Source organism: Anas acuta, chromosome 16 (genome assembly GCF_963932015.1).
Source record: "Anas acuta chromosome 16, bAnaAcu1.1, whole genome shotgun sequence".
In the NCBI taxonomy this organism is placed as follows: Eukaryota; Metazoa; Chordata; class Aves; order Anseriformes; family Anatidae; genus Anas; species Anas acuta.
Genome location: NC_088994.1, coordinates 4,943,871 through 4,968,262, shown reverse-complemented (window position 1 = coordinate 4,968,262; position 24,392 = coordinate 4,943,871). Strand labels below are relative to the sequence as shown.

Here is a 24,392-nt window from a genome sequence, read left to right as displayed (position 1 = left end):
TCTAGAGTGATTCCAAGACTTTTCTGTTTTCCAATTCAAATGAGCCCTATTACACATCGGGAATGTCTGGAGGAGAAATACAGCCTATTTCATAAAGCCTTATTATATATTTTAATGCACACAAGGTAAACATGAAAATGTCTCTTGGGCATTTTGTTGTTTCGGTTTTATAATTCCATGTGCTCTTTAGTTACTTATGAGAATTTAAAAAACAAAAAAAATAAAAATAATAACAAAAAAACACGCACTTATTTTTTCTCTGCAAGGGCTACATCTGCCACGTCAGACCATGTACTTCATGGGTGTGTTTTAGTCATTTGGTTAGGTTTGATCTGACAAAAGCATAACAAATTGGGATGAGTCAAATAACGTCATTCAGGAAACAACCCCCAACCCAGGTGGCAATAAGCTTGCTGTAGGCAGCCATCCGCCCCAAAACTGATGTTAAAAACTTTCTTTCCGGGCTTCGCATAGCTTCCAACATCATCAGTAATGAGTTCCCCTGGGCTTTGCTTCCATCACCAGTGGACATCCAGAACCACGTATATATTTGTGTCACCTTTGCACCTAAGATGGGCAGTGCAAGGAGAAAATCTGTTGAAGAGATTTGTGTTTCAGGGGCCCAGTTCCTCCTTCACACAATGCAGGGAAAAACACTCAGCTTCTAGAGAGATACCAGAAATAAAGTACATGTTCCTCAAGCACTGCATTAGTGATAATAAAACATGTACATTAGTCAGTTACTATCATAGTGCCCTGCATGCATCAGCAGGCTCTAATCACCCTGACAAGCCTCACCTGGGCCACCAGCCCTTCTCCCAGGGCTGTATTTAAGCTCAGGCCTTTAACCCCACTCCTTTTTTGGAGCAGTGCTGTGTATGTGCTGTGCCTTGCTCTCTCCAGCCTGACTGCTTGCTGTGGTCTTGGCGCTTCCTCACCCTTGTGGACTTACCTGGTGGTCTGCAGGTCCTGCTCTGCTTTCTGTGCTTAGGTGGCTCCAGCTCAGCTCCTTCTGCAGAGCATCCTGCTTGCTGTACCCAGCAGGTATATTTTGTGGTGCTTCCTGGTGCTCCTGTAACTGTTTGCTCGGACAGAAAGCGTCGTGGCATCGCAGGAGCAGGTACGTGAACCCATGGAGATTTAAATGCTGGATAGGGAAACACCCTGACCTCCAGGAGGTGTCCTTTCCATGTGCAGTGTGAGAGATCCCTGTGGGTGTGGATCTCCACAAAGTCATGGTGAAAAGCAGGGATGAATGGCAGCAGTCCCCTGAGCTGAGAAAGTGGTATTTTAATGCTTTCCTGGCACTGAACTGGGCACGGGATGATGCTGCTGTGTCTTGGTACTGCTGGAGGCTGGTGACCTTCTAACAGGTTCGCTTTTTAGTGGCAGTCACATAGCATAGATAGTTTGCTAAAAGCAAAGTAATACCCTTTTCTTTAAGGGGCAGAGAGGTGCAGTGCCGCAGCGCTCAAACATCTGTTTCATTTTTGCATTTTCAATTCTAGCTCAGATAATGGGAGCTTTCACACAGGAAAGAAAAAACAGCAAGAGTCCCCATTATTTACCAATCTATAGAGGTATAAATCACAGAGCTGGTAAAGCCCTATTCCTGTGTGATTTGGGTTTTATGGGTTATTAGTGTAACTGGCTTGTGATGCTCTTCTTTTCACATACAAATGGCAATGCTTCATTTATTGTGGGTGGGATTGATTCCCCTCCCAAGGGGTCCCCATTGAACCTAGCATTATTTGCACCAAGCATGGGAAGAGAGGTGTGATTTCTTTAGTCCTGTAAAACCATTCTTTGAGGCTTGGCTTTGTGTTCTCCACTGCAGAGCTCCCTTGCAGGCTGATAGTTACTGTGGCACTAGCGGCTGCACTAGGAGCTAAAGGGCTTGTGGAGGTGGGAAAGCTAAATATCACTGCCCATGATGTGCCTGCTTAGTTGTACTGAAGTTAATGCTACAGGCAGTGCTGCCTCGTCTGTGATTTGTAAGGGTTTCAGGGTATATTGGCAATATAAAGAACAACTCTTCTAAGAAGCAAGGATTTCTTTTAGCTCCTTTAAATGTCTCTGAGTGAGCTGAAAGCTGAAGTCCTGCAGCATGAATTCTTTTTTTTTTTTTTTTTTTTTTTTTTTTGCAAGTGGTTGGGAACCTCAGGGCCTGCCTCTGCTGCCAGTGAATGGCTGCGCTGTGGCACTGCAGGGTGCTGCTCACCTCTGCGGCAGGTCCCTGGGGGTCTGTAGGTGCTGTGTGGTGTTGCTGCTCAGGGCTTGGTGTGTTCAGGCAGGGATTACGCCTGGGTGTGCAGACTGCCTGCTCCAGTACTCGTGGGAAGGTGCTTTTAAAGCTCTTCAGGGATCTTTGCTTAGGATTATTATTTTGCTCTTTCACCTTGGTAGGTTACAGGACATCTGATGTTCTTGGGTCTAGTGTAGGGATGCACTGTAGTTTCCTGTAACCTGAAGCCTCATGTATATGATGTAAGATCCCTAAGTGATTGCTTACTTAATAAATTTGTGCAGCTGTTCAGCATATGGATTTTCTCTTGTGTTCTTCTAGAAAAGGATAAATTGAATAGTTTCCAAAAACCTGCACTGCAAACTCTGTCTTACTTTAAAAAGCAGATCTAAAAGGGAGAATTTTGTCAATAATGTTCTCTGCAGTGGATTCTCATTGAAGGTGCTTAAAGGTCTTCCCAGATAACTTTTTCAGTGTGAAACAGTGACAGATAAGGTAAATAAGAGGATAAGTTATAGGAGCAGTGAGAGGGGCAGGAAGGAAGCTGCAGGAGAGGAAAGAGCGATGATTTGTCTTCAGTTGAGTCAGTTCTGATGCAGCTTTGATGCTTTTCACTCCCCCACAAGGGGAACGGCAAGGGCTGCAAATATAAATATTCATTTTCCTTCTCCAATAAAACTGTCACTGGACAAACTAATCTCAGGAAAAAAAACTGCTGTTTTCCAGGTGGGGAAGCAGCTCTGTGGTATGAACCTTGTCCTGAGAATCAGGCACTGAAGTTTTTTTGTTTTTTTTTTTGAGTAGAGTTGGCCATACAATGCACGTAGATTATAACATCCTGCTGAGCAGCAGTGAAGCTGCACAAGCTGGTGATCTTGCAAAGTGGACAGCAAAACTGAGGGTACTGGGGGCATAAAGTTGGCAAATAATTGCACTTCTGGCATGTTTCATAGCAACACCAAAGATCCTCTGGTTTTATAGTCAGTGTGGATTATGCACAAGTGTGCTCTATAGTTGGTGAAGAATTGCACCCGAGAACAGAGTGAGCAGGCACGTCATGGCCAAAAATAGTTAGTGGACTTCTTTACTTGCTGTGGTCTTCTATATTGGTAGTCAATGGTTTCATTGATCCTTCCTGAAAGCCTGTCCTTGATGAAGGTGTTAAACTAAAACACAGTCCTACAAAGCTGATGACTCCTTCCTACCCAGTTTGGCCAGGGGATGAGTCTTCCTTCCCACCACTGCCTGTCTCAGAACAGCCACCAGTTAATCCATGTTTCTTCTGAAACACAAGATGCAGGTTGATGTGACCATGCCAGCACCTTCTTCATCTTCCACTTGGATTTCCTCCTGCATTTTGCTGTAATCTCAGTCAAGTAGGGATGTCTTTCTTCTGCCAGCAAAGTACTGTCAGCTCATTCTGTGCTCGGTGGTGAGTTAACATGTTATTCACTAAACTCTTCAAGTCAAAAGCAGCAGTGAAAAAAGTTCCCACACTGCACTCACGCTTCTGCACATACTGACTGTGTTGATTTTTACTTACTGCACATGGCTCTGCTTTGGCATGAGGCATCTTGTGTCCTGCTGACTGGCTTGAGACTGCATGGGCTTGGAGAAAGACGTTTTCAATGGCCTCTCCTACACTGCAGTTAGAAGGGCAAGGTAAACACACCAAGGAATTTTCTTTTCCATTGATTTTTTTTTTTTTGGACCTTATGTACATCAGTTGGAGATGGCTTTTGTGTAACCTGAAACCACTCCAGTGCTCAAGAAAAAAAAATCCTCAGCTTAAAAACACTGCATGTTATTGTGTTGGACATAGCATTCTGACTCCTACTGTGAAGGTCAAAAAGCAAAAGCTTAGCCCCCCTACCAAGTGTCATGCTAACAAAAGCTAACACTGACAGCACTGGAAATGAAAGCTCAGCTTATGTGGTCCGGGTGATGTCAAGTTGGTCCTTCTCATGTGTGCATGCATGGAATGAGAGCCCTGACTTAGCAAGATCTCCTCTGGGGGTGAGCAGCCCTGCTAGGGAGGTGTCCATTCCCTCCCTTTGGCTCACGGCTCTGGCAGAGGCTGCAGGTCACCCTGCGGTTGGAGTTCTGCAGCATCGGGATACGAAGAGATGCTTGGAGACCTCCTTTGGCTGGTTTCACAGCTCCCATACAGGCACTGGGTTGGATTCACAAGCAGCTCCTACTGACTTCTAGCTTTTGGTCTGAAAGTTCAAATTTTTACACCCTTTTGCAAATATTTTGTATAGAATTAGGTGAAATTCATGACAGGCAAGGGAAAACCATGCAGACTTTTTCAGTCCTCTGACGCCAAGCTAAGGATGTTCAAATACTTCATTTCTCTTAATGCAAGGATCCTTCTAATTTCCAGCCTAAACTTACTCTCCCCTCAGGCCATCATTTTTCATTTGTTCTTTTGTCACTTACATTTTATGTCTGTGGTGAGGACAAATTGTAGATTTAATTAGCGTTGCTGCGAAGTTTTACACTAGGTACAGATGGGAAAAACTCACTTGCAATAATCACAATATAGTTACTGCTTTCATACGATTAGCTGAAATTACATTGATTTTCCTCTTCCCATACTCTGCGTAAAAGTACCTTTTATCAACAGTATACACAAACGTTACTCTATGGGGGGTTGCTGGTGTTGCTCTGATTTAAAATAAAACAAACAAACAACACATAATAGCTTGTTTGTAAATATGCCTTATCATTTATAACACTGCCTATTACTCCTTTGTGACAGTTTGGAACAAAACAGCTGAGGAGGACATTGAGATGTGTAAAACTACAGGAGGGAGGGAGAAGATGGATAGAGATCGATTGCTCACTATTTCCCCTGGTGCAGGAATTAGGGGGCTTCGCATGAAGCCAGAAGAAGCCAGCTCCAAAATAAAGATGAAGAGGTGATTCTTCATCTCTCACACCTGAGTTAGCTCCCCTCCAGGGAGCAGGGCTGCAGGCACAGCAGAGCTGTGATGGCAGCTGGGGCTTTGCAGCCCTGGTCTGCAGCAGCCTGGTTACAGCTGACACAGTAAGTTCCCCCCTTCCAGACATGCAATGAGCTTCTCTGCTTTATTACGTACGTATATCCTTCCTCTGATGCTATTCATACACGTAACTTGACTAAAAGGAAGTAAAGCCCCAAGGTTAAGAAGTGTTTTAAAGCCAGAAGACTTACAGGGGTGGATGGGAGAAATTTTAAGAGCATGAAAGTACCTCCATTGATTTCAGTAGCAGTCGGCTTTGTAAAAGTACCCAATTTACAAGTGTAAATAAATTATTTCAGCAGTGTGAATCATTGCAGTTGTATATATCGAAATTCCAACTAAAGAGGGTTCTTTTTGCTCTGACAACTTAAAAGCATTTAGAAAATACTAAAGAGCTATTGTTTGTGCTATCAGTAAAATAAAGCAAACAAAGTTTACCGAAGCTATTCCAAGGTTAACTCTTGCTAGCAACATGTCATTGTTCCCACATTTTTCCTAACTAAGCTTGATTTGAAAATGCCAGAAAATCCCTTTTCTTCCCAGTACAAGCCTGTTCCTGCAGTCCTGCTGTTAGGAAGGGGCTTGTGCAAGTGCCATTCCTCTCATCCCACCTTCGATGTCGTTGTGTCAGTGCTGGCTCACCGTCTGATATTGCATGACTTGGGGCAGAAAGCCTTTAAGTATTCAAGGAGAAAAGTGTTGATCCTCCACCAGACATGGAGAGAGACGGATAGGATGCTCCTAGGCATATCTCATCATTTGGTGCTCAGGAAAGAAAAAGGGAAGGAAAAAACAAAGATTTTTGTACTGATGGTTTTCTGCAAGTGGACTTTCTCACAGCCCTGCTTCCTTTGCTAAATCTTCTCTGGGGCAGAGAAAGGGCAAGTTAACTCAGTAGTTTATTCTCCTAGTAAAATAAAATCACACAGTGTTTCTGGTTTACACCAGTACAATCTTGTTGGCGGCTTCTAGAAACTCCCACTTTCTCTGCAGAGAGCTCAGTCCCAGCTCTGGCTTTGTAAATAGAGAAATATAGCTTTGGTGCAAATGCTTGTGAGCCTCTGCTGCTTCACATACAGCTTTGGAGGTCTGGTTAATGCTCCAAAGCACAGCATCAAGACCAGTGTAAACTGCGTGGTTAATGGCTGGTAGTAGAATATATGCTGGTATTTTATTTTATGAAGGATTGCTGGAGTGGGAAGTAGGATGGAGAAATGGAATTAATGTATGTGCTCCAGCGCTAAGGGATGGCTGTGACTGAGGAAGCTCCTGTGAGTGAGGAAATGGCCTTCTTCACTCATCGCTGGCCTTTCTCTGGCCAGGTAAACTCAATTACTTGAAGATAATGAAGTCCAACTCTGGAAGCAATTATGTGGGTTCAGTTCTCATTGAATAGATTGAGAATTGTTTCTGAAAAATCCTTTAGGAATCTAGAACTGGCATTTTCAGGGTAATATAATAGCTGGCCTTTCCAGTTGGTATCGGTGGCACATTGGTGGTATCATAATAAAGTAAGTGATAAGGTGGGTTCACAGGTGGGGATTTCTCTGGAAGTTTTATGGATTCAGTTAAGGAGGTATTGATCTGCTCAGTAAATGCTGAAAACTTTGTGATTCTTCACATAGCTGCAGTTGGGAGAGCTGATGTCCAAAATATTAGATGTTTCCCTGATATGTGCTATATATTTTAGACTATAGAAGTATTTGTATCTTAGTAGGTTTTTCCACAGTATAGGCCAGCTTGGACATGAACTAAAGCCACAAAACAGTGTAAGGCTGTCCCAGGACTTCCCATTTTAAGACCTTTTAAGCTGCTTTTAACTGAAATTTCCTATGCTGGGAAGCTCTCTGTCTGAATCCTTTTTGAAAAGTGACTCGGCAATAAGTCAATGGAGAAACTGTTACTTTGTGAGTGTTAAGAGTGTCTTCTGGTGCTGGTGAAAGAGGTAAGCTATATATTGGAAAATGGTCTTGAAGTTTCAGGGTGACCACAGTCACAATAGCTCCACCACAGCTGGGAGGGGGACAGCACTGTCCTGGGAAGAGGGATTCTCCATCACAACCTGTGCCCATAGCCTGGATAAGGAACCCAACACCTTCATGGAGCAATCCTGGCTCTGCAGAGAGACCCAGCTGCTGGGCAGAGGGCGAGCTGAAGGTTTGGCACAGGGGGCACCTGTTGAGATGCAGGGGGAAGCTGGCACAGCAAGGGGGGCCCTGGAGCAGGGCTCGACAGGGGTGGAAGATTTCCTTTGGGAGAAACGGACAGTGGAAGCAAGAGGCTTATTTTTAGTATTTCTGTTGGGCTAGATCCAGAAAGCCAGATGAGGCTCGTTCTGATAGGCAAATGTGTTTTAACTGGCTTCAGCAAACCCATATGTACATCTGAGGAGTTATGTTTCCCCAAAGTAAATTCTCCTGATGTGAGCTTCCAGTCTGAAAAAGTGGTTTAGCTACAGGACCTTCTTGGTAAGCACATCTGCTCTACAAATTTGTGCAGCATCACATCTGCCAGATAATTTAGCAAAACCTGCAGAGGTCTGGGAAGGGAGGGAAAAAAAAAAAAGATGGATTCATTTCTGGCTTGCACAGTGCCAACAGAGTGAACTCAGGACAAATTGTGGCTTGCAACTACCTAGAAGATACCTAGATTTTATCACCATACCTAGCTTTTATCGCCATGCAACTGGGTAGTTCTGCTGAGCAGCACGTTGAGGAGAAGAGGAGTGCCAGAAGAGAGACCTGAGCTGGGATCTGAGCCTTAGGGACACCAAGGAAGATCCTGCAGCTCTCTGAGTACAGGATCACTCTGCTTTGACCTTAACCAGTGATTCATGTGCTGTTACAAGGCTTTTTTGTAAGAACCTTCATAAAGGGAAAACCTACCACAACTACCAGCACTCAAACTGTGTGCCTGAAGACCAGCTTCTCGCTGACTCCTGTCTGACCCCAGTCCTAGGGGCATCTCAGTAGCTTCTGTTCCAGCTCGTCCTTCACCAGACCGCAGCAAATTCCCTACACCTGGTGCCATATCTTGGCTCTGCAGTTCATCGGTATCTCTGGATTAATCCCTACAATTGCCCCGTTCTCCATCCCAATCTCCAACAATAGTGCTGGCAGCTGACGAGGAGGCGGAAGAGGAAAGGTGCCATCATGGGAGCTGTAGGCACTTTGGGGCAGACTTTGGGGCAGAGCTGGAGGAAATGAGAAATAGATTGTGTTGTCAGTGCAGAGATTTCAAAGGATTTCTTGCAGAGCTGTTTCTTCTGCCTTCTCTTCCCAGTTATGCACACACCCACATGCAAGTGCTCCTGTGTCACTGTTTACTACTTAGCCTGTGACAGGGAAAGTATTTCTCTCCTCCTAGGCTACAACAGCCGACAGTTAGCCTTCAGTAGCATAATGACCAGCCAGTGTGAAACTGTTAAAATTGCCTCATAAATAACTCTTAATGCACAGAGAACCAGGAGTTGTTGTTGCTCATAGATAAATTACTTGCTGCCATTATGGAGCATTAAACCATGGCTAATATGGAGGTCTCCGTAGGGGTTTCATTAAACACCAGAGGTTTCCTATAGATTTAACCATTGGGGAGCTACACAGCTCTTGCTGCTTGTCAGCTCTACTGTGTTAGAGGTTATGCACTTCTGCACAGGAGGACCAGGGATGCTAATGGACAGGAAAATACCTCCTAATGAAAAAAGGAAACAAAAAGTCCCAATATTGCTAAGATTCAGTGACAGAATATTGTTTGTAGCAAGCTTTTTGTTCTCTGTAGAGTTTGGAAGGTGCTTCTTTTTGCACTAAGGGGAGTGTGATTGGAATTGGATTTCTTCCAGTCAAGAAGGAGAAGGGTACCAGTGCAGGCTGGTTTTTAACATGGTGGCTTCCAAATCTCTGCAGTTAGCTAGGTCGGAAGAGACGTGCTGTGATGTGTTCGTGTTGTCACTTGCAGATCAGAGCTCATGCAGAAATGTCTACGCATGTCCCCATCATGCCCCCACGCTGCCTGGTAGAGGCACCCTCTGCCATCTCCTCACCTACATCCCCATGACCATACGACCCCCCTGGCCCAGGGCTTCAGCTGCTGCCTTCCTTGCACCCAACCATTGCCACTGAATGGTGTTAGAAGCCCCCAGGCTCCCTGGGATCAAGGGAGATGGGAACTGAACCCCTGTGTGGTCTGAATTCTCCACTGGTTATGGACTGCATTGCGGTGGCCGTGCTATGCCCAACGTCACTGCTCCCGGACCGGTGCAGGGCAGCTTGCAGCGTGCAAGCGGCTTGTGTGTGCTCGTGCTTGCAGAGCACGGATGCCCTCCTACAGCTAAGGCCAGAAGAACAGATGGTGCCCAGCAGATGAGATTTGGGAAGGCTTAATGACCACTATGAAAGTATTTATAGCTTCCTCTTGTAAGAAACTTTTGGTAAGCAATTACCACTGGTACTAACTGTATTTCTAAAGTGTGCTTTTCCATTTTTATGACCTTTTCTATTGCTGCTGTAATATACATAATTTTAATACTAAAATCTTTAAATCACTATTTATTTTTTTAATATGCTCAGTATTAGTGTTATGTCGAATATATGTCGTCTTTGGCAGTCTAGTGAAATTGTTCTTATTCTCAAAGCTATTGTAGCTGTCATTCACATGTAATTAATGTGACTACACCATTGATGACTCTACTGACATTAATTAGAGGTGTGAATAGGAATTCACACCCAGCAATGTTCCCCATTGGGTCTCCATTTCTCTCATTCCAACCCACTGTTTCAGCTGAGCAGTGGGTGGACAACAGCAAAGTAAAGTACATAAGCGTGATCTCATTGTGGCTCCATGAGCACTGCATCCACGGGAAAACTGGGAAAACTATAGCTTTTCTTCTGTACAGTTAGTACCTGCTGGAAGTTGTACCATTTTATGGGCTGAACAATTCACTGTGCAGTGTTCAGATAACTGAATGCAAAAAGGGAGAGCTGTCGTGTCGCCAGCACAGCCCTGGTGACATCCAGCCATCCCTGTCTTTGTGTTTGTATAGGAAAATTGATGAATAAGTGAGCCTTGCTGCTGTGCATTTCTGTGTGAGGAGAAGGTGCAGCTGTGGCTGGGATACCAGTGTTACATGGGATGAGTGCAGCCGCTGTCACCATCTTACAGGTGTCAGAGCACTAGCTGTCGGGAGGGGATTGGTATTGACTGGCAGATGGTCTGAATCTTATTCTATGATTGCTTAAGCTCTCTATAGACTGACCAGGTGTTCTGAGAGTTGTTCAGGGGACCCATGCTCTAGCTCCAGCCACCCAAGTGAGCTGAGCTGGTCCCCACGGCAGGGTGGGAGCGCTCGTGGTGCACACCTGCCTTGGTCTGCTGGCTGGAACCTGTCCCTGCTCCCTTCAGGGCAGCAGAAAGGGCAGTGAGTCACACTGGAAAAGGAAAAAGGATTAGGATAGGACATGGCTGGGCACTGCTTATGAGTCTCATGGTTTAAGCATAGCTTGAGCCTCCCTCTCAAATAACCAATTTGTTTCATTGATCATCTAGAGAAACACACCTTCTGGCATTTGGAGACTAAATTAGGTGATGTGATTACTCCTTTAAACCCAAATCAGATGCTAATCCTTCAGGCACCCTGATCTTTCCAGCTTCTCTTCCATTCCATCCTCAAAGTACAGATTAAAAAGGTGAACTATTATTACTTAAACAGTTTTAAAACTCTGATTATTCTCCTGACTCCCCGTTTCTGCCTCAGCAGGATAGAAATAATGTCCACTGAGTCTGGAGCAAACCCAGCACCTTCCAATAGAAACAAGCCACGTGAGATCTGATGGGAGAAGATAGAGGGAAAAATAATTAACTGTGCTACTAAGTAATCAGGAATTGTAATCCTTACCTGCAGCTGGGCTGTGTTTAGCTGATACAAGGAGGACATCATTCAGTTTAGCCAGTCCCACAGCATCCCCCAGCGTCCTGCCAAGCCCTGCCTGAGATTTTGCCCTTGGTTCCATTCCCTGGGCTGAAGGGGGCAGGATCTGGCCTGGTGGTGTTACCAACTCCAGGTGATTTTTTTCCCCTGTTGTGGAATACTTATGTACAAAGCAGGTAAAGAGAATGTGTAGAAATACTGCAAGTCTTCAGAAATGTTTTATTCTGGTATCTGCATAACACAGTCTGCCCTGGTGAGGTTATTGCAAGGAATAACTTATGAAAGAGCATTCAGTGGCCAGTTATTTTAAAGTGCTCCCAATCTTGTTTAGTTGTGATAAAGAGAATAAATAAAGAAATGCACATATTCACATCCACACAAAAGCCAAAATCACACGTGGCAGAGATAGTCAGAAACAATAAAGTCCAAGATTGAAAAACGAAAGAGAAGGACAAAGCCTTGTGGTTTAATATGAAGGAAAATATATGGCAGAATCTTTCATCTCTGACCGTGTTTGCAGCAAAGTAATAAGATACATTGGCTCTGAATGGAAAAGATAAGAGACTAGGATAAACAAGCTTCAGTACAACAATCATGGGAGCTAAATTATTGCCTTGTTTTTATTACTACAGGCACAGAAAAGCAGTGGGAAGATGGAGCTGCAGGGAAAAACTCCAAGAGCCAGCGGGATGGGCTGCTAATACTTGGGTATGTTTTTAGAAGGCTGAATGTTTGAGATTTTCCTCCTGCAAAACCACTGGAATAATGCTGCCTATGGATAGCTTGAATGCCTGGAAACAGTGGCTGTAGGTTACAGATTGTTGTACTTTAACCTGGCAGGCAGCTGAGCGCTGCAGAGCCAGGTGGGGGAGAGAATCACAAAAAGGTAAAACTTGTGGGTCAAGATAAAGGCAGTTTAAGGCAGGAAAAATAATAAAACCCTAAATCCAACACACAGCACTGTACCAGCCACATCAAGTTTATCCTAGCGGAAACCAGGATGTAGATAAAAATGCTGGGAAAAAGGGCTTTCCTGAAGCAAACTTGTAGATGTGTGCAGGGTCTGGAGGTTACTTTCTTCCATGTTAATGTTAGGGAAATAGAAATTAAGCTAGAATGATGTTTTTAGGTGTAGAAGCATACTGCTGAGTTCCTGACTTTTCATGCAGTTTCCTAAAAAAGTAGGCTGATTTTTCAACATGCTGAGCAACTCGTGAAGCCAAGTGGAAATATGGAGACTAATGGGTCACTAATGTGAGGAGGAGCGGGGATGAAAGGCATTGTATGAAAGTTGCTATCATGTGGTTGCTTTGTCTCTATTGACATCCAGACTGCCCCTGGACCTTAAGCAAGTGTAAAGATACAGGTCTTGGACAGCACTACTGGGCTTCTTGGGCTCATATATCATAGGTCTGAACTTCTAAATTTTACCTGTAATAATTAGTCCTTCTAGCTAAGGAAGAGCTTCACCTCACTCCTAGGACATGAGTTTCAGTTTGCCTGTGTTTCTTAGCTGGCTGCTGGGGGAAGTCAGGAAGCCCAAAGAAGCATCAGGCAGACATGCCAGGTGCAGCAGGGAGCTTTAGACTTGCAGCCAAACATTTTGGCTTTCAACCTCTTTTCATAGCAGGTCAGACCAGACTTTGGCCAAAACTTCTGTGCTTTGTCCAACCCAGTTTAGGGGATGTCTGGATCTTGAGGCGACATCCATCCATGCTCTTAATTCATTCCTGACATGGTCTTCTTGTCTCCACACCAATCCCCAACGCCCACCATTGTGCAAGGTCCCTGACGTTGTGCTTCCATCCACACTCAGTGTGCTAAGAGGTACCTGAGGATGCAGTTTTCTGATTACAATAACACAACTTTTTATCTGGGTCAGGAAACTTTGCAGCCCAAATTGTGATGTAGCTGATATTGCCTTCCTGTTAGGTCTTGTCTTCTGCCACAGTGACTGCAGTCTCCCAGGTTCTTTCTTACAGGAGGTCTCCTTATTTACCAGGGGAGAGAGAATATGACAAATTCAGCCACATTTTGTCACAAGGAGTATGTAAAAGATTTGTCTAAAGAGCAAATCTTCCTGCTTTCCCCCTTTGCCACTAGTGCATTTGAAGATCTGGCCTCTCCAACTCCCCTAGGTGGGATTGCTCAATAACAGCATCTAAGTGCTTTCAGTTTGGGCCATATTAAAATATGTGGATTAAAGAAGCACTTCAAACAGTCTGAGGAAAAAAAAATAATAAAAAGCTTCCAAAGGAACTACTGAGATGAAAAGAGTTCCTGGAACTGAATGCAGTTATATCAAGTGGTGCACTAGCACTGACCCATCCGGGCAGCGGTTCCCGAGGTTAGGAGCAGCCCCAGCCTCTGAGGCTGGATGGACCCTTCCTACATTTTTTTAAAAGCAAAGCCTGCCACACTTCATGACCTGTCATTCATGACAGGATTATTTGATCCCAGCATCTCAACACATGTGTTTGTGGTATTTCCAGGACTTTTCCATCAGCTCATGATGCTCCTTTACCTGAGTTTCTCCTGTTTGGGCTTATATCCACGATCTGCAGTCACTCTTCTAGGACAGGTTGGCTGGCCTCTGAAGGACAGTATAGGTAAGTGTGTAATGTTATATTTGGGTGCTAAAATTATAGCAATTATAGCACACTTCAAAAACAAAGTGTTTTTTTTTTTTTGCATATTTCCTCATTTACTGAGAGTATCATGATTTCAAGCATCTCAATTCCAAAACACTAGAGCTGAACATATTTTTTTCATGTGAAGTGATTGTTTCTATGACATCAAAATATTTAATTCCAGTTTCATTTTTAAAACTTTTTATTTCTTTTGAAATGCCCATTCAAGAAAAAAGCTAAGCATTTCATTGTACATCACCTCAATTTTATCAGATTGCTTCTTTTGTAAAACAAAGTTTCGTGCAGTTGACAAGCACGTTTAAATTTAAATAGCTTCTTTCAGTTTGAGATTTCTTTAATGAAAAAAAAATCCTGTGGGTTCTATTTAAAACCTGCTGTTATGTGCATTTAAAAAAAAAAAATCCAACCAAAAAGTGTCATGAACCAGAATGTGTTTTATTCACCCCGACATAAATTGCAGGTATAACAATGCCCGTGAGAAACAGTGAACTGGAGAGAATTTTTCAAGCACTTCACTGTGCCAAGAAAACTGTATACTCATCAGTTACTCCTGCCACAGCTCAAGATTTCTGAAGTAGGGATATTAAACAGTTTGCAATAAAGTCCAGAGTCAGAAATCACCTCGTTTAATTCTGAATAGGAGGTGTAGACCAGGCTCTCTGAGAGGGTAGCAGAGATTCCTAGCCTCTGTGCAATGGCACTCTGAAAGAGGACTTTAAGGTTTTTTACAATAGCATTGGTTGCTTTCATATGTAGAGGGATGGGGGGGGGGGAAGGGGGGCTGACAAGAAAAGAAGTGGGTATAACCAATGCTGGAAAATGATCTGGCTCTCAAAAGTCAGAAATTGGGGGCATAATTTCAGGGAACTCCAAATTGTGGGTGATAACGCAGATCTGGAGCTTCAGTCCATGATTATCAAGCCTGCGAGGGTTTGCCTGGGAGCAAACTTCAGTTTGGAGCATCACTGTGATATGTTCCCCCAGAGTCAGGAAGGTTATTCCTCAGATGCTTCTTCCCTCAAAGACTGGCACTAAGCATCTTGACATTAAAGAGTGTATTCGAAATATATATATTGCATACACTGGAATGTGTATTCCTGATTAGCATAAAATCCTGATAGTTTTCCAACATTTTAAATATAGGCTCATTAAACTGTTTTGCAGGTTAATGTTGTGAAGTTTGGGACACATTTTGTTTACATTGAGGAAAGTTGGATAAGGTATCCTAATTGCTTGGAGATTTCATAGTGATTCCCATCTAGACTATAAGTGCTACATACCTTTGCTCTCATTCCTGCACCTAATCATTTTGACTTCAAATGGGACTTTCTATAATTACTCTGCAGATGGGGACATGGAGCAGGGATGACAAGATGCATCACTGGAAAAAAGTCCTGGCCAAGTCTGTAGTAAATCTTAATGCTGGCTGTGGGTGTGACAAGCTGGATTTTTGCTTGTTGACACAGTTGATTCAGGCTCATTTGTTTTCATCTTTAAACAGATTTCTAAGTTTTACCCGGACAAAAACTACTTCCAGAGGAGGGGTGAACATCAATTGTAAAGGGAAATTATTTTTAGCCAAATTCTGGAGTCTTGATATACCTCAGTTTTCACTTTCTCAGCACATTTGTTCAATTTTATTAGGTCATTTAGCAAATAATTTTAATTTTCTGCTTAGATCTGAATTTCTGAAAGTAATGTACTGATGTACAGTTAATGAGTCTGCTAATAAGCTCCAAGAAAATGTGATTTGCAAATCATTCCAGGACATAACTGTCACTCAGACCCTATGCCAATTAGCATAACCATTAGCAACTATCCCTAAGAGGTCCTTGAAATTTAAATGAGATTTCCTAAGATCCCTTTTACTAGGGACGTAGAAGATTCTGCCTCATAGGGAAAATGAAGCCTGGTAAAAAGCAATAATTCATTAAAGGCAGAGTACATCTTTATACATAAATGCCCACCTGGGTTTCTGAGAAGCAGCAAACACTCGGTGTTTGTTTGCCCTTACGGTGATGTCAAGATGTGCCATGGCCGACTACCTCCCTGAGCTGCAAGGAGTTGCTGCTGAGACAGGAATACAGCAATAGAACATAAGGCTTTTGGTACAGGTATGAAAAAATGTTAGAAATCCAGTTGCATGTAGGGAGCAATGTTTTACCCATAATGCTCTTACTGAATCTTGGTGGATTCAGTGAGCTGGTGGTCTTAGTGTCTTGGTGGATTTAATTTTCTTGCAAAACAGCTGCATAAAGTTTCTGTCAAACTGTGGCCAATGTTGCAATGCTCTTGGGTGCTGCAGGGACAAGAGCTCCTCTGGGCACAGAATTTCACCTGGCTGCAGTTCCTTCCAGAGGCACATCCCAAAGGCTGTGCTCTGACAGCTCCATTCCAGAGAAAGCACTTTTGTCAAAACCTGGCTTGTCTCATCTTTCCTTCTCCTGTCTACTAGTTCGTTGGGTTCCCAGAACCAATTCTGTCACAAATTTTAGAAAGAAACAGGGCTTTGAAGCTTTAAGATAACAACCTGACAGAGGTCTTGCACAGCATTGCAGAGATATCTTGCTGCTGGGAACACTTTAGCCAGATCTAGCAGGCAAATACAGCACTGCAGATGGGATGCAAAAGCTTTTGACTCGGGAGGAGACTGCTTAGGTTTAGGGGAATAAAATAAAGCATGAAATTTTAGGCAACTTTAAAACCTAGCAGAGGTACTAGTGAAGTCACTCCTCTTTTAATCTTGCCTCATCTCATTTACAAAATGAGAAATCCCCATGCCTGCACCTGATTTCTGTCAGCTTGAGCCAGGTGGTCCCTAAAGGCTCCCCATGTCCAGAGTTGGACTTCAAAAAAGCAGCTTCAAAATCTGCCTAGATGTGGTCCTGGGTGCCCTGCCTGAGCAAGGGGCTGGGCCAGACGGGTCCCTTCCCACCTCAACCAGTCTCTGTGAGGCCTGCTGCATTCTTATAACCCATGAGGGCATGGCCTTCATGAATTTGTCAGGCACGAAGCTGAAAGCTCTCCCTGCTTGATTTTAGCAGCAGCTGTAGGGCATGGTATGGAAGGATGGAGCTGGACCCTGATGGCGAGGGTGCAGAGGCCTGAACTCCTGGCTGCCAGCCTGACCCCAGCTCACTTTTAGCTGAGCAAGTGGACATGAAGCACAGGAATAAAGGAAACAAAGGTCTAGCAGCTGATATGAGTCATCTGGGAGAGATTCAGCCAGCTAAACGAATGAACAAAGCAGGTAATAGGCTTGGGTAAAAGAGGGAATAAAGTTCATCAGGACCAAGGCATTGCCTGTAGCATCAAGCCAGGACCTGACTGATTAGAGAAGGCCTCAGAGAGCTTTCCAAGCTCTGTTTTCACCGTTGCTGCTGGAGCTTGAGCATCTGTGGGGAGGATATTGGCACAGCCAGATATTTGCCCTAGCTTATGTTGTCTCACCAAGGCTCTCCTGGGCAGGAGCAACCCTTCCTGAGCTGTCAGACAGCAGTTGTAGCTCACCAGACACCACAGCTCAGGCTTGTCAAGGCCCAAATGCCAGGGCTCTTTATTTAATAAGAACACCCTATGGAAATTCCTTTTTTTCCTGTAGCAGGCCTAGGAGGATGGTTCTTACACCATTCCCAGTTCAGGCCTTACACTATGGTTGTCATTATCTTGGACACGTTGGCTGTTGATGGATGATCATTTGCCATATTTTTTTCTCTTGAAAGGAAAAGCCAAAGGCATATAAATCATATTTTCATGCAAGACACCAGGTACAGATTTTTTGGTATTTGTCTGTAATTGCCTTCTCAGTTTTTGTTAGACAAGAAAGGATATTAACGGGATTGCGCAATGGCCAATTAGTTTTAAAGGTCTTTAGTTCCATTACTTATCTGGAATAATTTGTAATCTTCCTTTGACAAAGGCAGCCGAGGAACCCTTTTTGATAATAACACTAAATCAGGCTGCTAGAGCACATACCGATTAACATATACAAGGGATGTTACACCAAACAGAAATTCAATTTAATAGATCTCACAGTTCCAGCCATATCCCAATTATATTTCTATCCTTCTGCAGACTTTCTGTTTTACCCTCTTATCCCCATCTTCAGAGGTCTCAGCATGAATTTATCATGTTTCCTCTTGCTCTTGTTCATATGCAGCCTGCTTGCAACCTACCACTTTTTTTCATTAAGTTCTCTGATCTCTTCTTTCTGTACTGATCCCTTATGATAATGCTAGCTGCAGAGATGAAGGTCGTTGTGTCACCAGCAAGGTGGGAGAAGGCAAGTGCATACCTGGGCCATTGTCTACCTCCTAGAGATGTGGTAAGCGTGCTGACTTGCTGTTGGTAGGTCATTCGACAGTTAGAAGCTGTAACTGGTAGAAGACGACCAGTTCAGAAGAGGACTTCTCCTTCCACCAAATGGGTCTCAGCATCCTGGGGAGAGGTGGCAGCCCTGGGCCATGGCCCTGGGAGGACCAGTGGGCTATTCTGCAGCTTGAGCAGAACAGAAGAAATTTAAGAGCAGACCCCTTCACGCTCAGACATGGCACCAGCTATTTGCTCAAGCCCTTTCCAGTTCTGCAAGCTATAAGATCTTGAGCATTTTCCAGCTGCCAGGCTTCATCTCTGTTTTAAACGATAAGAAAGAGAGATGAATACCTGTAAATTGATCTTTTGGAAGAAGTATAATATCACTGCCCATACTCTAATACAAATAGGATTTTTTTATTTTTTTTTCCTTTGACTACTGGAAAGGGCTTGAGAGGAAAAAAGCATTGAGAGGAACAAAGAAAGTGCACAGGTTGAAGACTCCCTAAATAGAACCAATAGTATCCCCTAATAGGAAGTAAAATCCTCATTAACGAGCTGTTATTGTGCTAAACAGTAGAGGCTGAAATCAGTTCAGAGGAGCTGAGCCACTGAAGTGCTTCTGCAGACAAAGCACGTTCTTGTGATGGGACCTGCCTGTCTCTGCCAGCTCCGAGCGCTCCTGAACTTCCTCTAGGCATAGCAGCATAAATTGGTTTTGTCAACTGAGAGTGCTGTTTTCAGTGGAGGTTTTCTCCTCTTTATGGTGTGTAGATTGCATCAGCTTTTTATATAGCGTGGGAGACAACTAAATGCTGTCCAAGCCCCATTTGGCCATAGCTGCATCATGAAAAAGAAGACATGACAACTTGGCAGCCAAAAGTGTCAGAGGAGTTTAAGTCTGTGTCTTTGTCTCTTTCCCATAAACCTGTGCTGGAGAGAGCAGCAATGTGGCAATACCTCTGTTTCATCTTATTTCCTTTTTTTTTTTAATGTATTTTTTCATTAGCTGGGAAACTTTCTTAACAGCACTTCTGAATGTCACCCATCTGAATGCAGTGCCATGGGGACCGAAGTCAGCTGTTGCTTCTCCCTTACTGATCGTGAGCAGCTGCCTGAACGCCCAGCGTTCAGCTGGGGTTGGGTTCTGGTGCCTGCTTCATGCTGACTGCTGGCTCTTTCTGTAGGTACACAGGCAACAAAACCTGACAATTTATAAATAAATAATTAATCAAACACGAGGGAAAATGTTGAATCAGTGCATCTCTATTACTTGGTGGGCTTGGGGGTTTGTTGGTTATTGTACAGATGTATGAATTCAGAGCAATTTAAACATATGTGTGCCAGTGAGCTAGGAGAGGAAATGAGCATTTAGTTTTGACTTTGAGTGCAAAATGTGTTGTTGTTGCTTACCTGAGGAGTGACAGGAGCATTTCTTCCCTTTGCCAACCTTCCCTGTGCCAGAGACCACTTCTGCTAGTAAGGCCTGCCCTGCACAGCGCGTTAGTGCTGGGGGCCAGATGCCTCTTTTGCGACCCACCTCTCTCCGAGCAACCCAAGATGTGTCTGGGCACTTGAGGCCAGGTGGCCACACAGCCAAAGCGAGCTGCTGGTGAGGAAGCGCAGTTGGAAATGGGCTTCAAGTGTCGTCCCATGCATGAGGCACCAGCTTTGCAGAAAACATAAATGCCATCTCTGTGTCTTGAGAGGGAAAGCCAGCTGCAGTCTGAATGGTTTCATCTGTCCCCCTGGGTGTAGCCCAGGGGCCACTGCTGGGCTGTGCTGGCCCAGGCTTCTCAAGAGGCACTGCTTCTGCCCACACAGCCCTAATGGGGCAGTTTGTGGCCAACCCAGTTGTCTGACAGCACAAAGTTTATGGGGTCAAGCCTGTCTGCCATGTCTCCCTAATGATTTTTAATTCAGCAGCTGATTTCAAGCACATCTGACATCAGGTAGGAGATCTCAAAGATAACTACACTTCTGCAGGTTTCATGAAAGCAGACTTAGGTTAAAAAATATGAAAAAAATGGAAAAGAAAAAGAATGAGTATGAAAGGGCTGACAGAAGGAAAGGCTTCTTATTCAAGAGCTTAACCCTCATAAGGCACCTAAGATCACTGCAAGACTGCAGGAAAAGCTCTGGCCAATACTCACACTTCACAGCCATTGGCAACTCCAGACAGAAGCCCCACAACTGCAGGAACCAGGCTTTATCAGTGCCACACCTCATAAAGTTGCTTATTATGCCCCATGCCTTGCAGGATTTACTGTCACCTGATCCACGTGTGATGCAGAGCGTTGACCTGGGAGTCATGAATCCACAGCCTCCCTTTCTACCTCTTCCATGGTGACAAGGTGGACTGATTTCCATCCAAGTGATTTAAATGAGCCACCAGGGAACCTCGATTTAAATCATCGATGTTTGCTTTTTACATTGGCAGGAAAGGCAGCTTTAATGATGTATGGTCCTACTGCTGTGGCTGAAATCTAAATTCCTGGAATATTCCAGCTAGATAATCTCTAAAGTTCATGTATTTGCCTCTGGCTAGCGAGCAGCACACACAAGGGAGTGAGTTGTTGGCAGCCTGGGCTTGGAGCTGCAGCACTTGTATTGGCAGCATGAAATAGGCAGCTCGGCACGGGGCTGCCAGGCAGGGAGGTGTGTGGGACCTCTCAGCTTCTACGGAGCAGAGGACGAAAAGGGAGAGGGCTCCCAGCAGAGGGAAATGCAGGCAGGGCTGCAGGAGGAGGAGGGTGCGTGCCCAAGCCATGCCCACGGTGTGGAGCAGGGACCTGCAGGGACCTGCAGGGGCAGAGAGCAGTCCAGATGCTCACGTAGGAGCAGGACAAGTCACGTGCAGCCTATAAATTTTGTATTTCCAACCTGGATATGAAGGTATTCAAAGCAAAATTTCAAGTCTGGATGGATGGGCAATTAATGGGCATAAATGTGTTATGAAATGAAAAAAATGGTGTCTTTTTCATGGAAAACCTTGACATTTCTTGATACTTAATTAGTAGACAGATGGTTGATACTCAAGCTTTCTCTTTTCTGCTAGGTAGAAGACTGCTGTATACCTAGACAAACTCGCCTGAACGAGTATGTCGTTTAACCATATATTAACCAATTCTTCATCTTTGCATTTTGCAGTGGTAACTGACGTACTTTACTAGAGAAGAATCAGCTTCTCCCATCTAATTGTTCCAGGTTGTACTTGGGTAGGTAGTGGGAATCACGAATGTGAAAAGACAATATTTTATCTTTGTGTTTTATTCACTAAATATCAGTTCATCAAAGCCCTGTGTGTAAAAGACAATGAAAGAGGGCAGTATTTCTGGTCATCTTGTGATGTGATTGTAGAAAAGATGATAGACCTTTTTCGCTCACCCTTAGTTTATACCCTTGCATTGAACAGATTCCTAACCACTGGTTGAACAAGCTGAAATCAAGAAAAATAGTTCTTTACTATCTGCAACAGTGATGGTGAGTTTATGCACTTTGTGAACATCAGTTCTGGGGGAGCCAGGTTAGTCGGTCTGACCTCCTTTTATCGGCAGGGACAAGCATGGGGCATCCTGATGGAGCACTTTTAGCTTCAAGTCTGTAATAAATCATAGGAAGCTTACACAGTCAATGTTCTGTCTTTGACTACACATAAACTTCTTTTTTCTTCTTTTTAAAACAAAAAGTATTTATGGTTTGAAAATCCAATAGTGCTTTTGAAAAGTTGTCTTTTAATTTCACCTTTATCCCTGCTGGTGAGCATTTACAGCTGATTTATCCTCTTTCATATTTAATTTTTTCCATCCGCAAATGTGTGGATGGATGTGCTTACCATATGTGTACAACTCAGTGGGATTCCCTAGCTCTAAACCTTCAATTAATCCTAACTACTATTAGTTCTTTATTGCAGAAGACACTTTTCACACTGTCCATTATCGAAGCAGCACGCTGCACAGCTCATTGTCTCCTTTCCATTGCGTGCAGCATCCCCTGCCTTTCCAGCTCATGCCGAGATGATTAGCACCACCTGACACAACAGCTTCCTGAGGAATTCTGTGAATGCAGTGTGCTACAGAAAGCCTTGCAGTGAGGAGAAACACAAACACGCCTCTCCCTCACCTTGGAAGGAGCTTGATGCCGTGTGTTTTGAAACCAAGCACTTGATAATGTGGAGTACCCTGGTCTTCTCCATCTCCTGGCCCCATCCCTGCAGCCATGGCAATAGTTTATCCTGCAAAGCGTGGGGCTGGCACTGAGCATAGTGCATGCCTCTTATCAGCAACAACAGGTAATCTGAGGAGTGGGAGCCTTTTCTCTCTGCTGCTGCAGCAGTGCGGAGTGTGGTGGAACCATCAGCACTGGTCCCCCTGCGCCGTTCCCCTCTCCTCCTCGGCTGCCTCCCCTCCTTGAGCTGTCCTTCACACAGGCACCAGCCAACAAGAGGGGAAAAAAGACTAATATTAATAATTGCATTATGAGTTCCAAAGCCAGGAAACTTGACTGGCCTTTTTATCGCTGATATGATAATGTGGTGAGCAGAGAAGATACCATCAGAAGTTGCTTTCATCTCTGGAGATATTTAATAAACTAGATATCTATTTTGGTCTCAGCAAGGATGCTCATTGAAGGCATTTCTGAAAGTTCTAATCGCTCTGGTTCATATGTGTAGTTTGAAACTTGTTAACACCACGGTCCCCCTCCCCAGCAGGGTTCAGCAGCACAGGGCTGTAATTGTGGAGGAGCTTCAAAGAGCTCTGCTCCTGCCTCCTTGTGATGCTGAGGGAGGCTGGGCACCAGCGCTCATTTACCAAGCTACCTGTTAGCAGCAAACATAGCTATTAAAGGATATCTATTTCAAACACTGTGACCAAAGACCAGAGTAACGCTTTGGCCTCTATGGCTCTTTTCATGTGCGGATCTCAAAGTGCTTTGGCGTTACTAATTTGAAGCAGAAATTTTGCTAATTAGCGTGGATGTCTGGGATGGAGGGCTGTGTTTTGCAGATCAGCTATGACATGCACAGTCCTGATTTACCATCAGATGAAGGATATCATATGGCTTTGTTCATTTGTCTTAAAAAGCGCAGTTCACTTTGGTTACAAGGAAGGATCAGCAGCAGTGCTCTACACCATCAGGTACATCACCTGAACAGGAAGCTGCATCTTAGTTTTGAAATGTGTATCCAATCCCTCTCTCTCCTCAGAGTTACATGGGTGTGGAGAAGGTGAACGATCTCTAAGTGGAGACCTGAATTTTCCCCTCTGCCATCTCTGATGACAGTTGCTGGCAATTTTTCTGCAGATAACTTGGGTGCTGAACCTGGCCTAACAACCACAGAAAGTTTTGTGTGCTGTATGTTGAAAAAGAGGATTTTGATGAGGGAACATTTGGGGGAGGAAAGGCAGGTCCAGCAGCACTGGTTACTGGTTGCTGATGCTTACTGGGTTGTGCAGGAGCTGCACTCACTAACTGATGGGTTTTACAGCATGGGCCAACAGGCACTGCAGTCCCCTGGGTGCAAAGCCAGGCCTGCTGTGCAGCCTGCCCTGCTCAACAGCTCCTTACACCACTGCAGCACTTGGCAGGGCAAGGTGGAAGACAGCACGCTGCTTCTTCACCTAGAAAAACTAGCTTGTATTCCAATTCCTTGGCTATGTCCTTTGTTTTCAGCATCCGAAGCACAAGTTTGCTAAACAACACCAAGAAGATCTGCATGGGCAGCTGGGAGAAAAGAAGCCTCTGGATCAGGAGGGCTGGAGATGTTGATGGTGTTTCAAAAAATCATTATCTCTTCAAAGTCTGCCCCTGGGGAAACCAAAGCGTGAGTTTAAATGCAGTTGTGCAGCAATTCAGCTGGCAGAACTGCTGGCTTTGCTATGCCTGATTCAAATCCTTTGCTTCAATTGCTAGACCCAACAAGCAAAGCTTAACAAGTCCCCAAAAAATACAGCGGTATAATAATGAAGAATGCTGTGCAGCACTTAGCAATAGAAAAGCACGGGTAATGAGGGACTTAATTTGGAACATATCATTTGTCAGATAATTTGGAGGCGCATCTCAAAACAGTGCATAAGAATGGAGTTTGCTGCACCAGCTGAAGTCACCCCAAATGTTCTTTCTTTGTTGCAAATCTCTTTTTAAATCTAAGCCTTCAGAAAAGAACCTGGAACCAATAAATGACATAAAAGAATAAATGTTCACAACACATATTTTGGGTTTGGTTCAAACACAATATTAGAAAGCTGAATTAA

The 24,392-nt window shown here is 44.2% G+C and overlaps 2 long non-coding RNA genes across 2 annotated transcripts; both read left to right on the top strand.

Moving 5' to 3' along the window:
* Positions 1-310: 310 nt before the first annotated feature.
* Positions 311-24,392, top strand: LOC137865557 (uncharacterized). The gene is made up of 6 exons (XR_011101995.1): positions 311-1,120; positions 11,809-11,884; positions 13,669-13,785; positions 21,289-21,356; positions 21,554-21,621; positions 22,126-24,392. It is a non-coding gene; the product is annotated as an uncharacterized lncRNA (long non-coding RNA).
* LOC137865558 (uncharacterized) lies at positions 15,842-20,662 on the top strand. The gene is made up of 2 exons (XR_011101996.1): positions 15,842-15,941; positions 20,399-20,662. It is a non-coding gene; the product is annotated as an uncharacterized lncRNA (long non-coding RNA).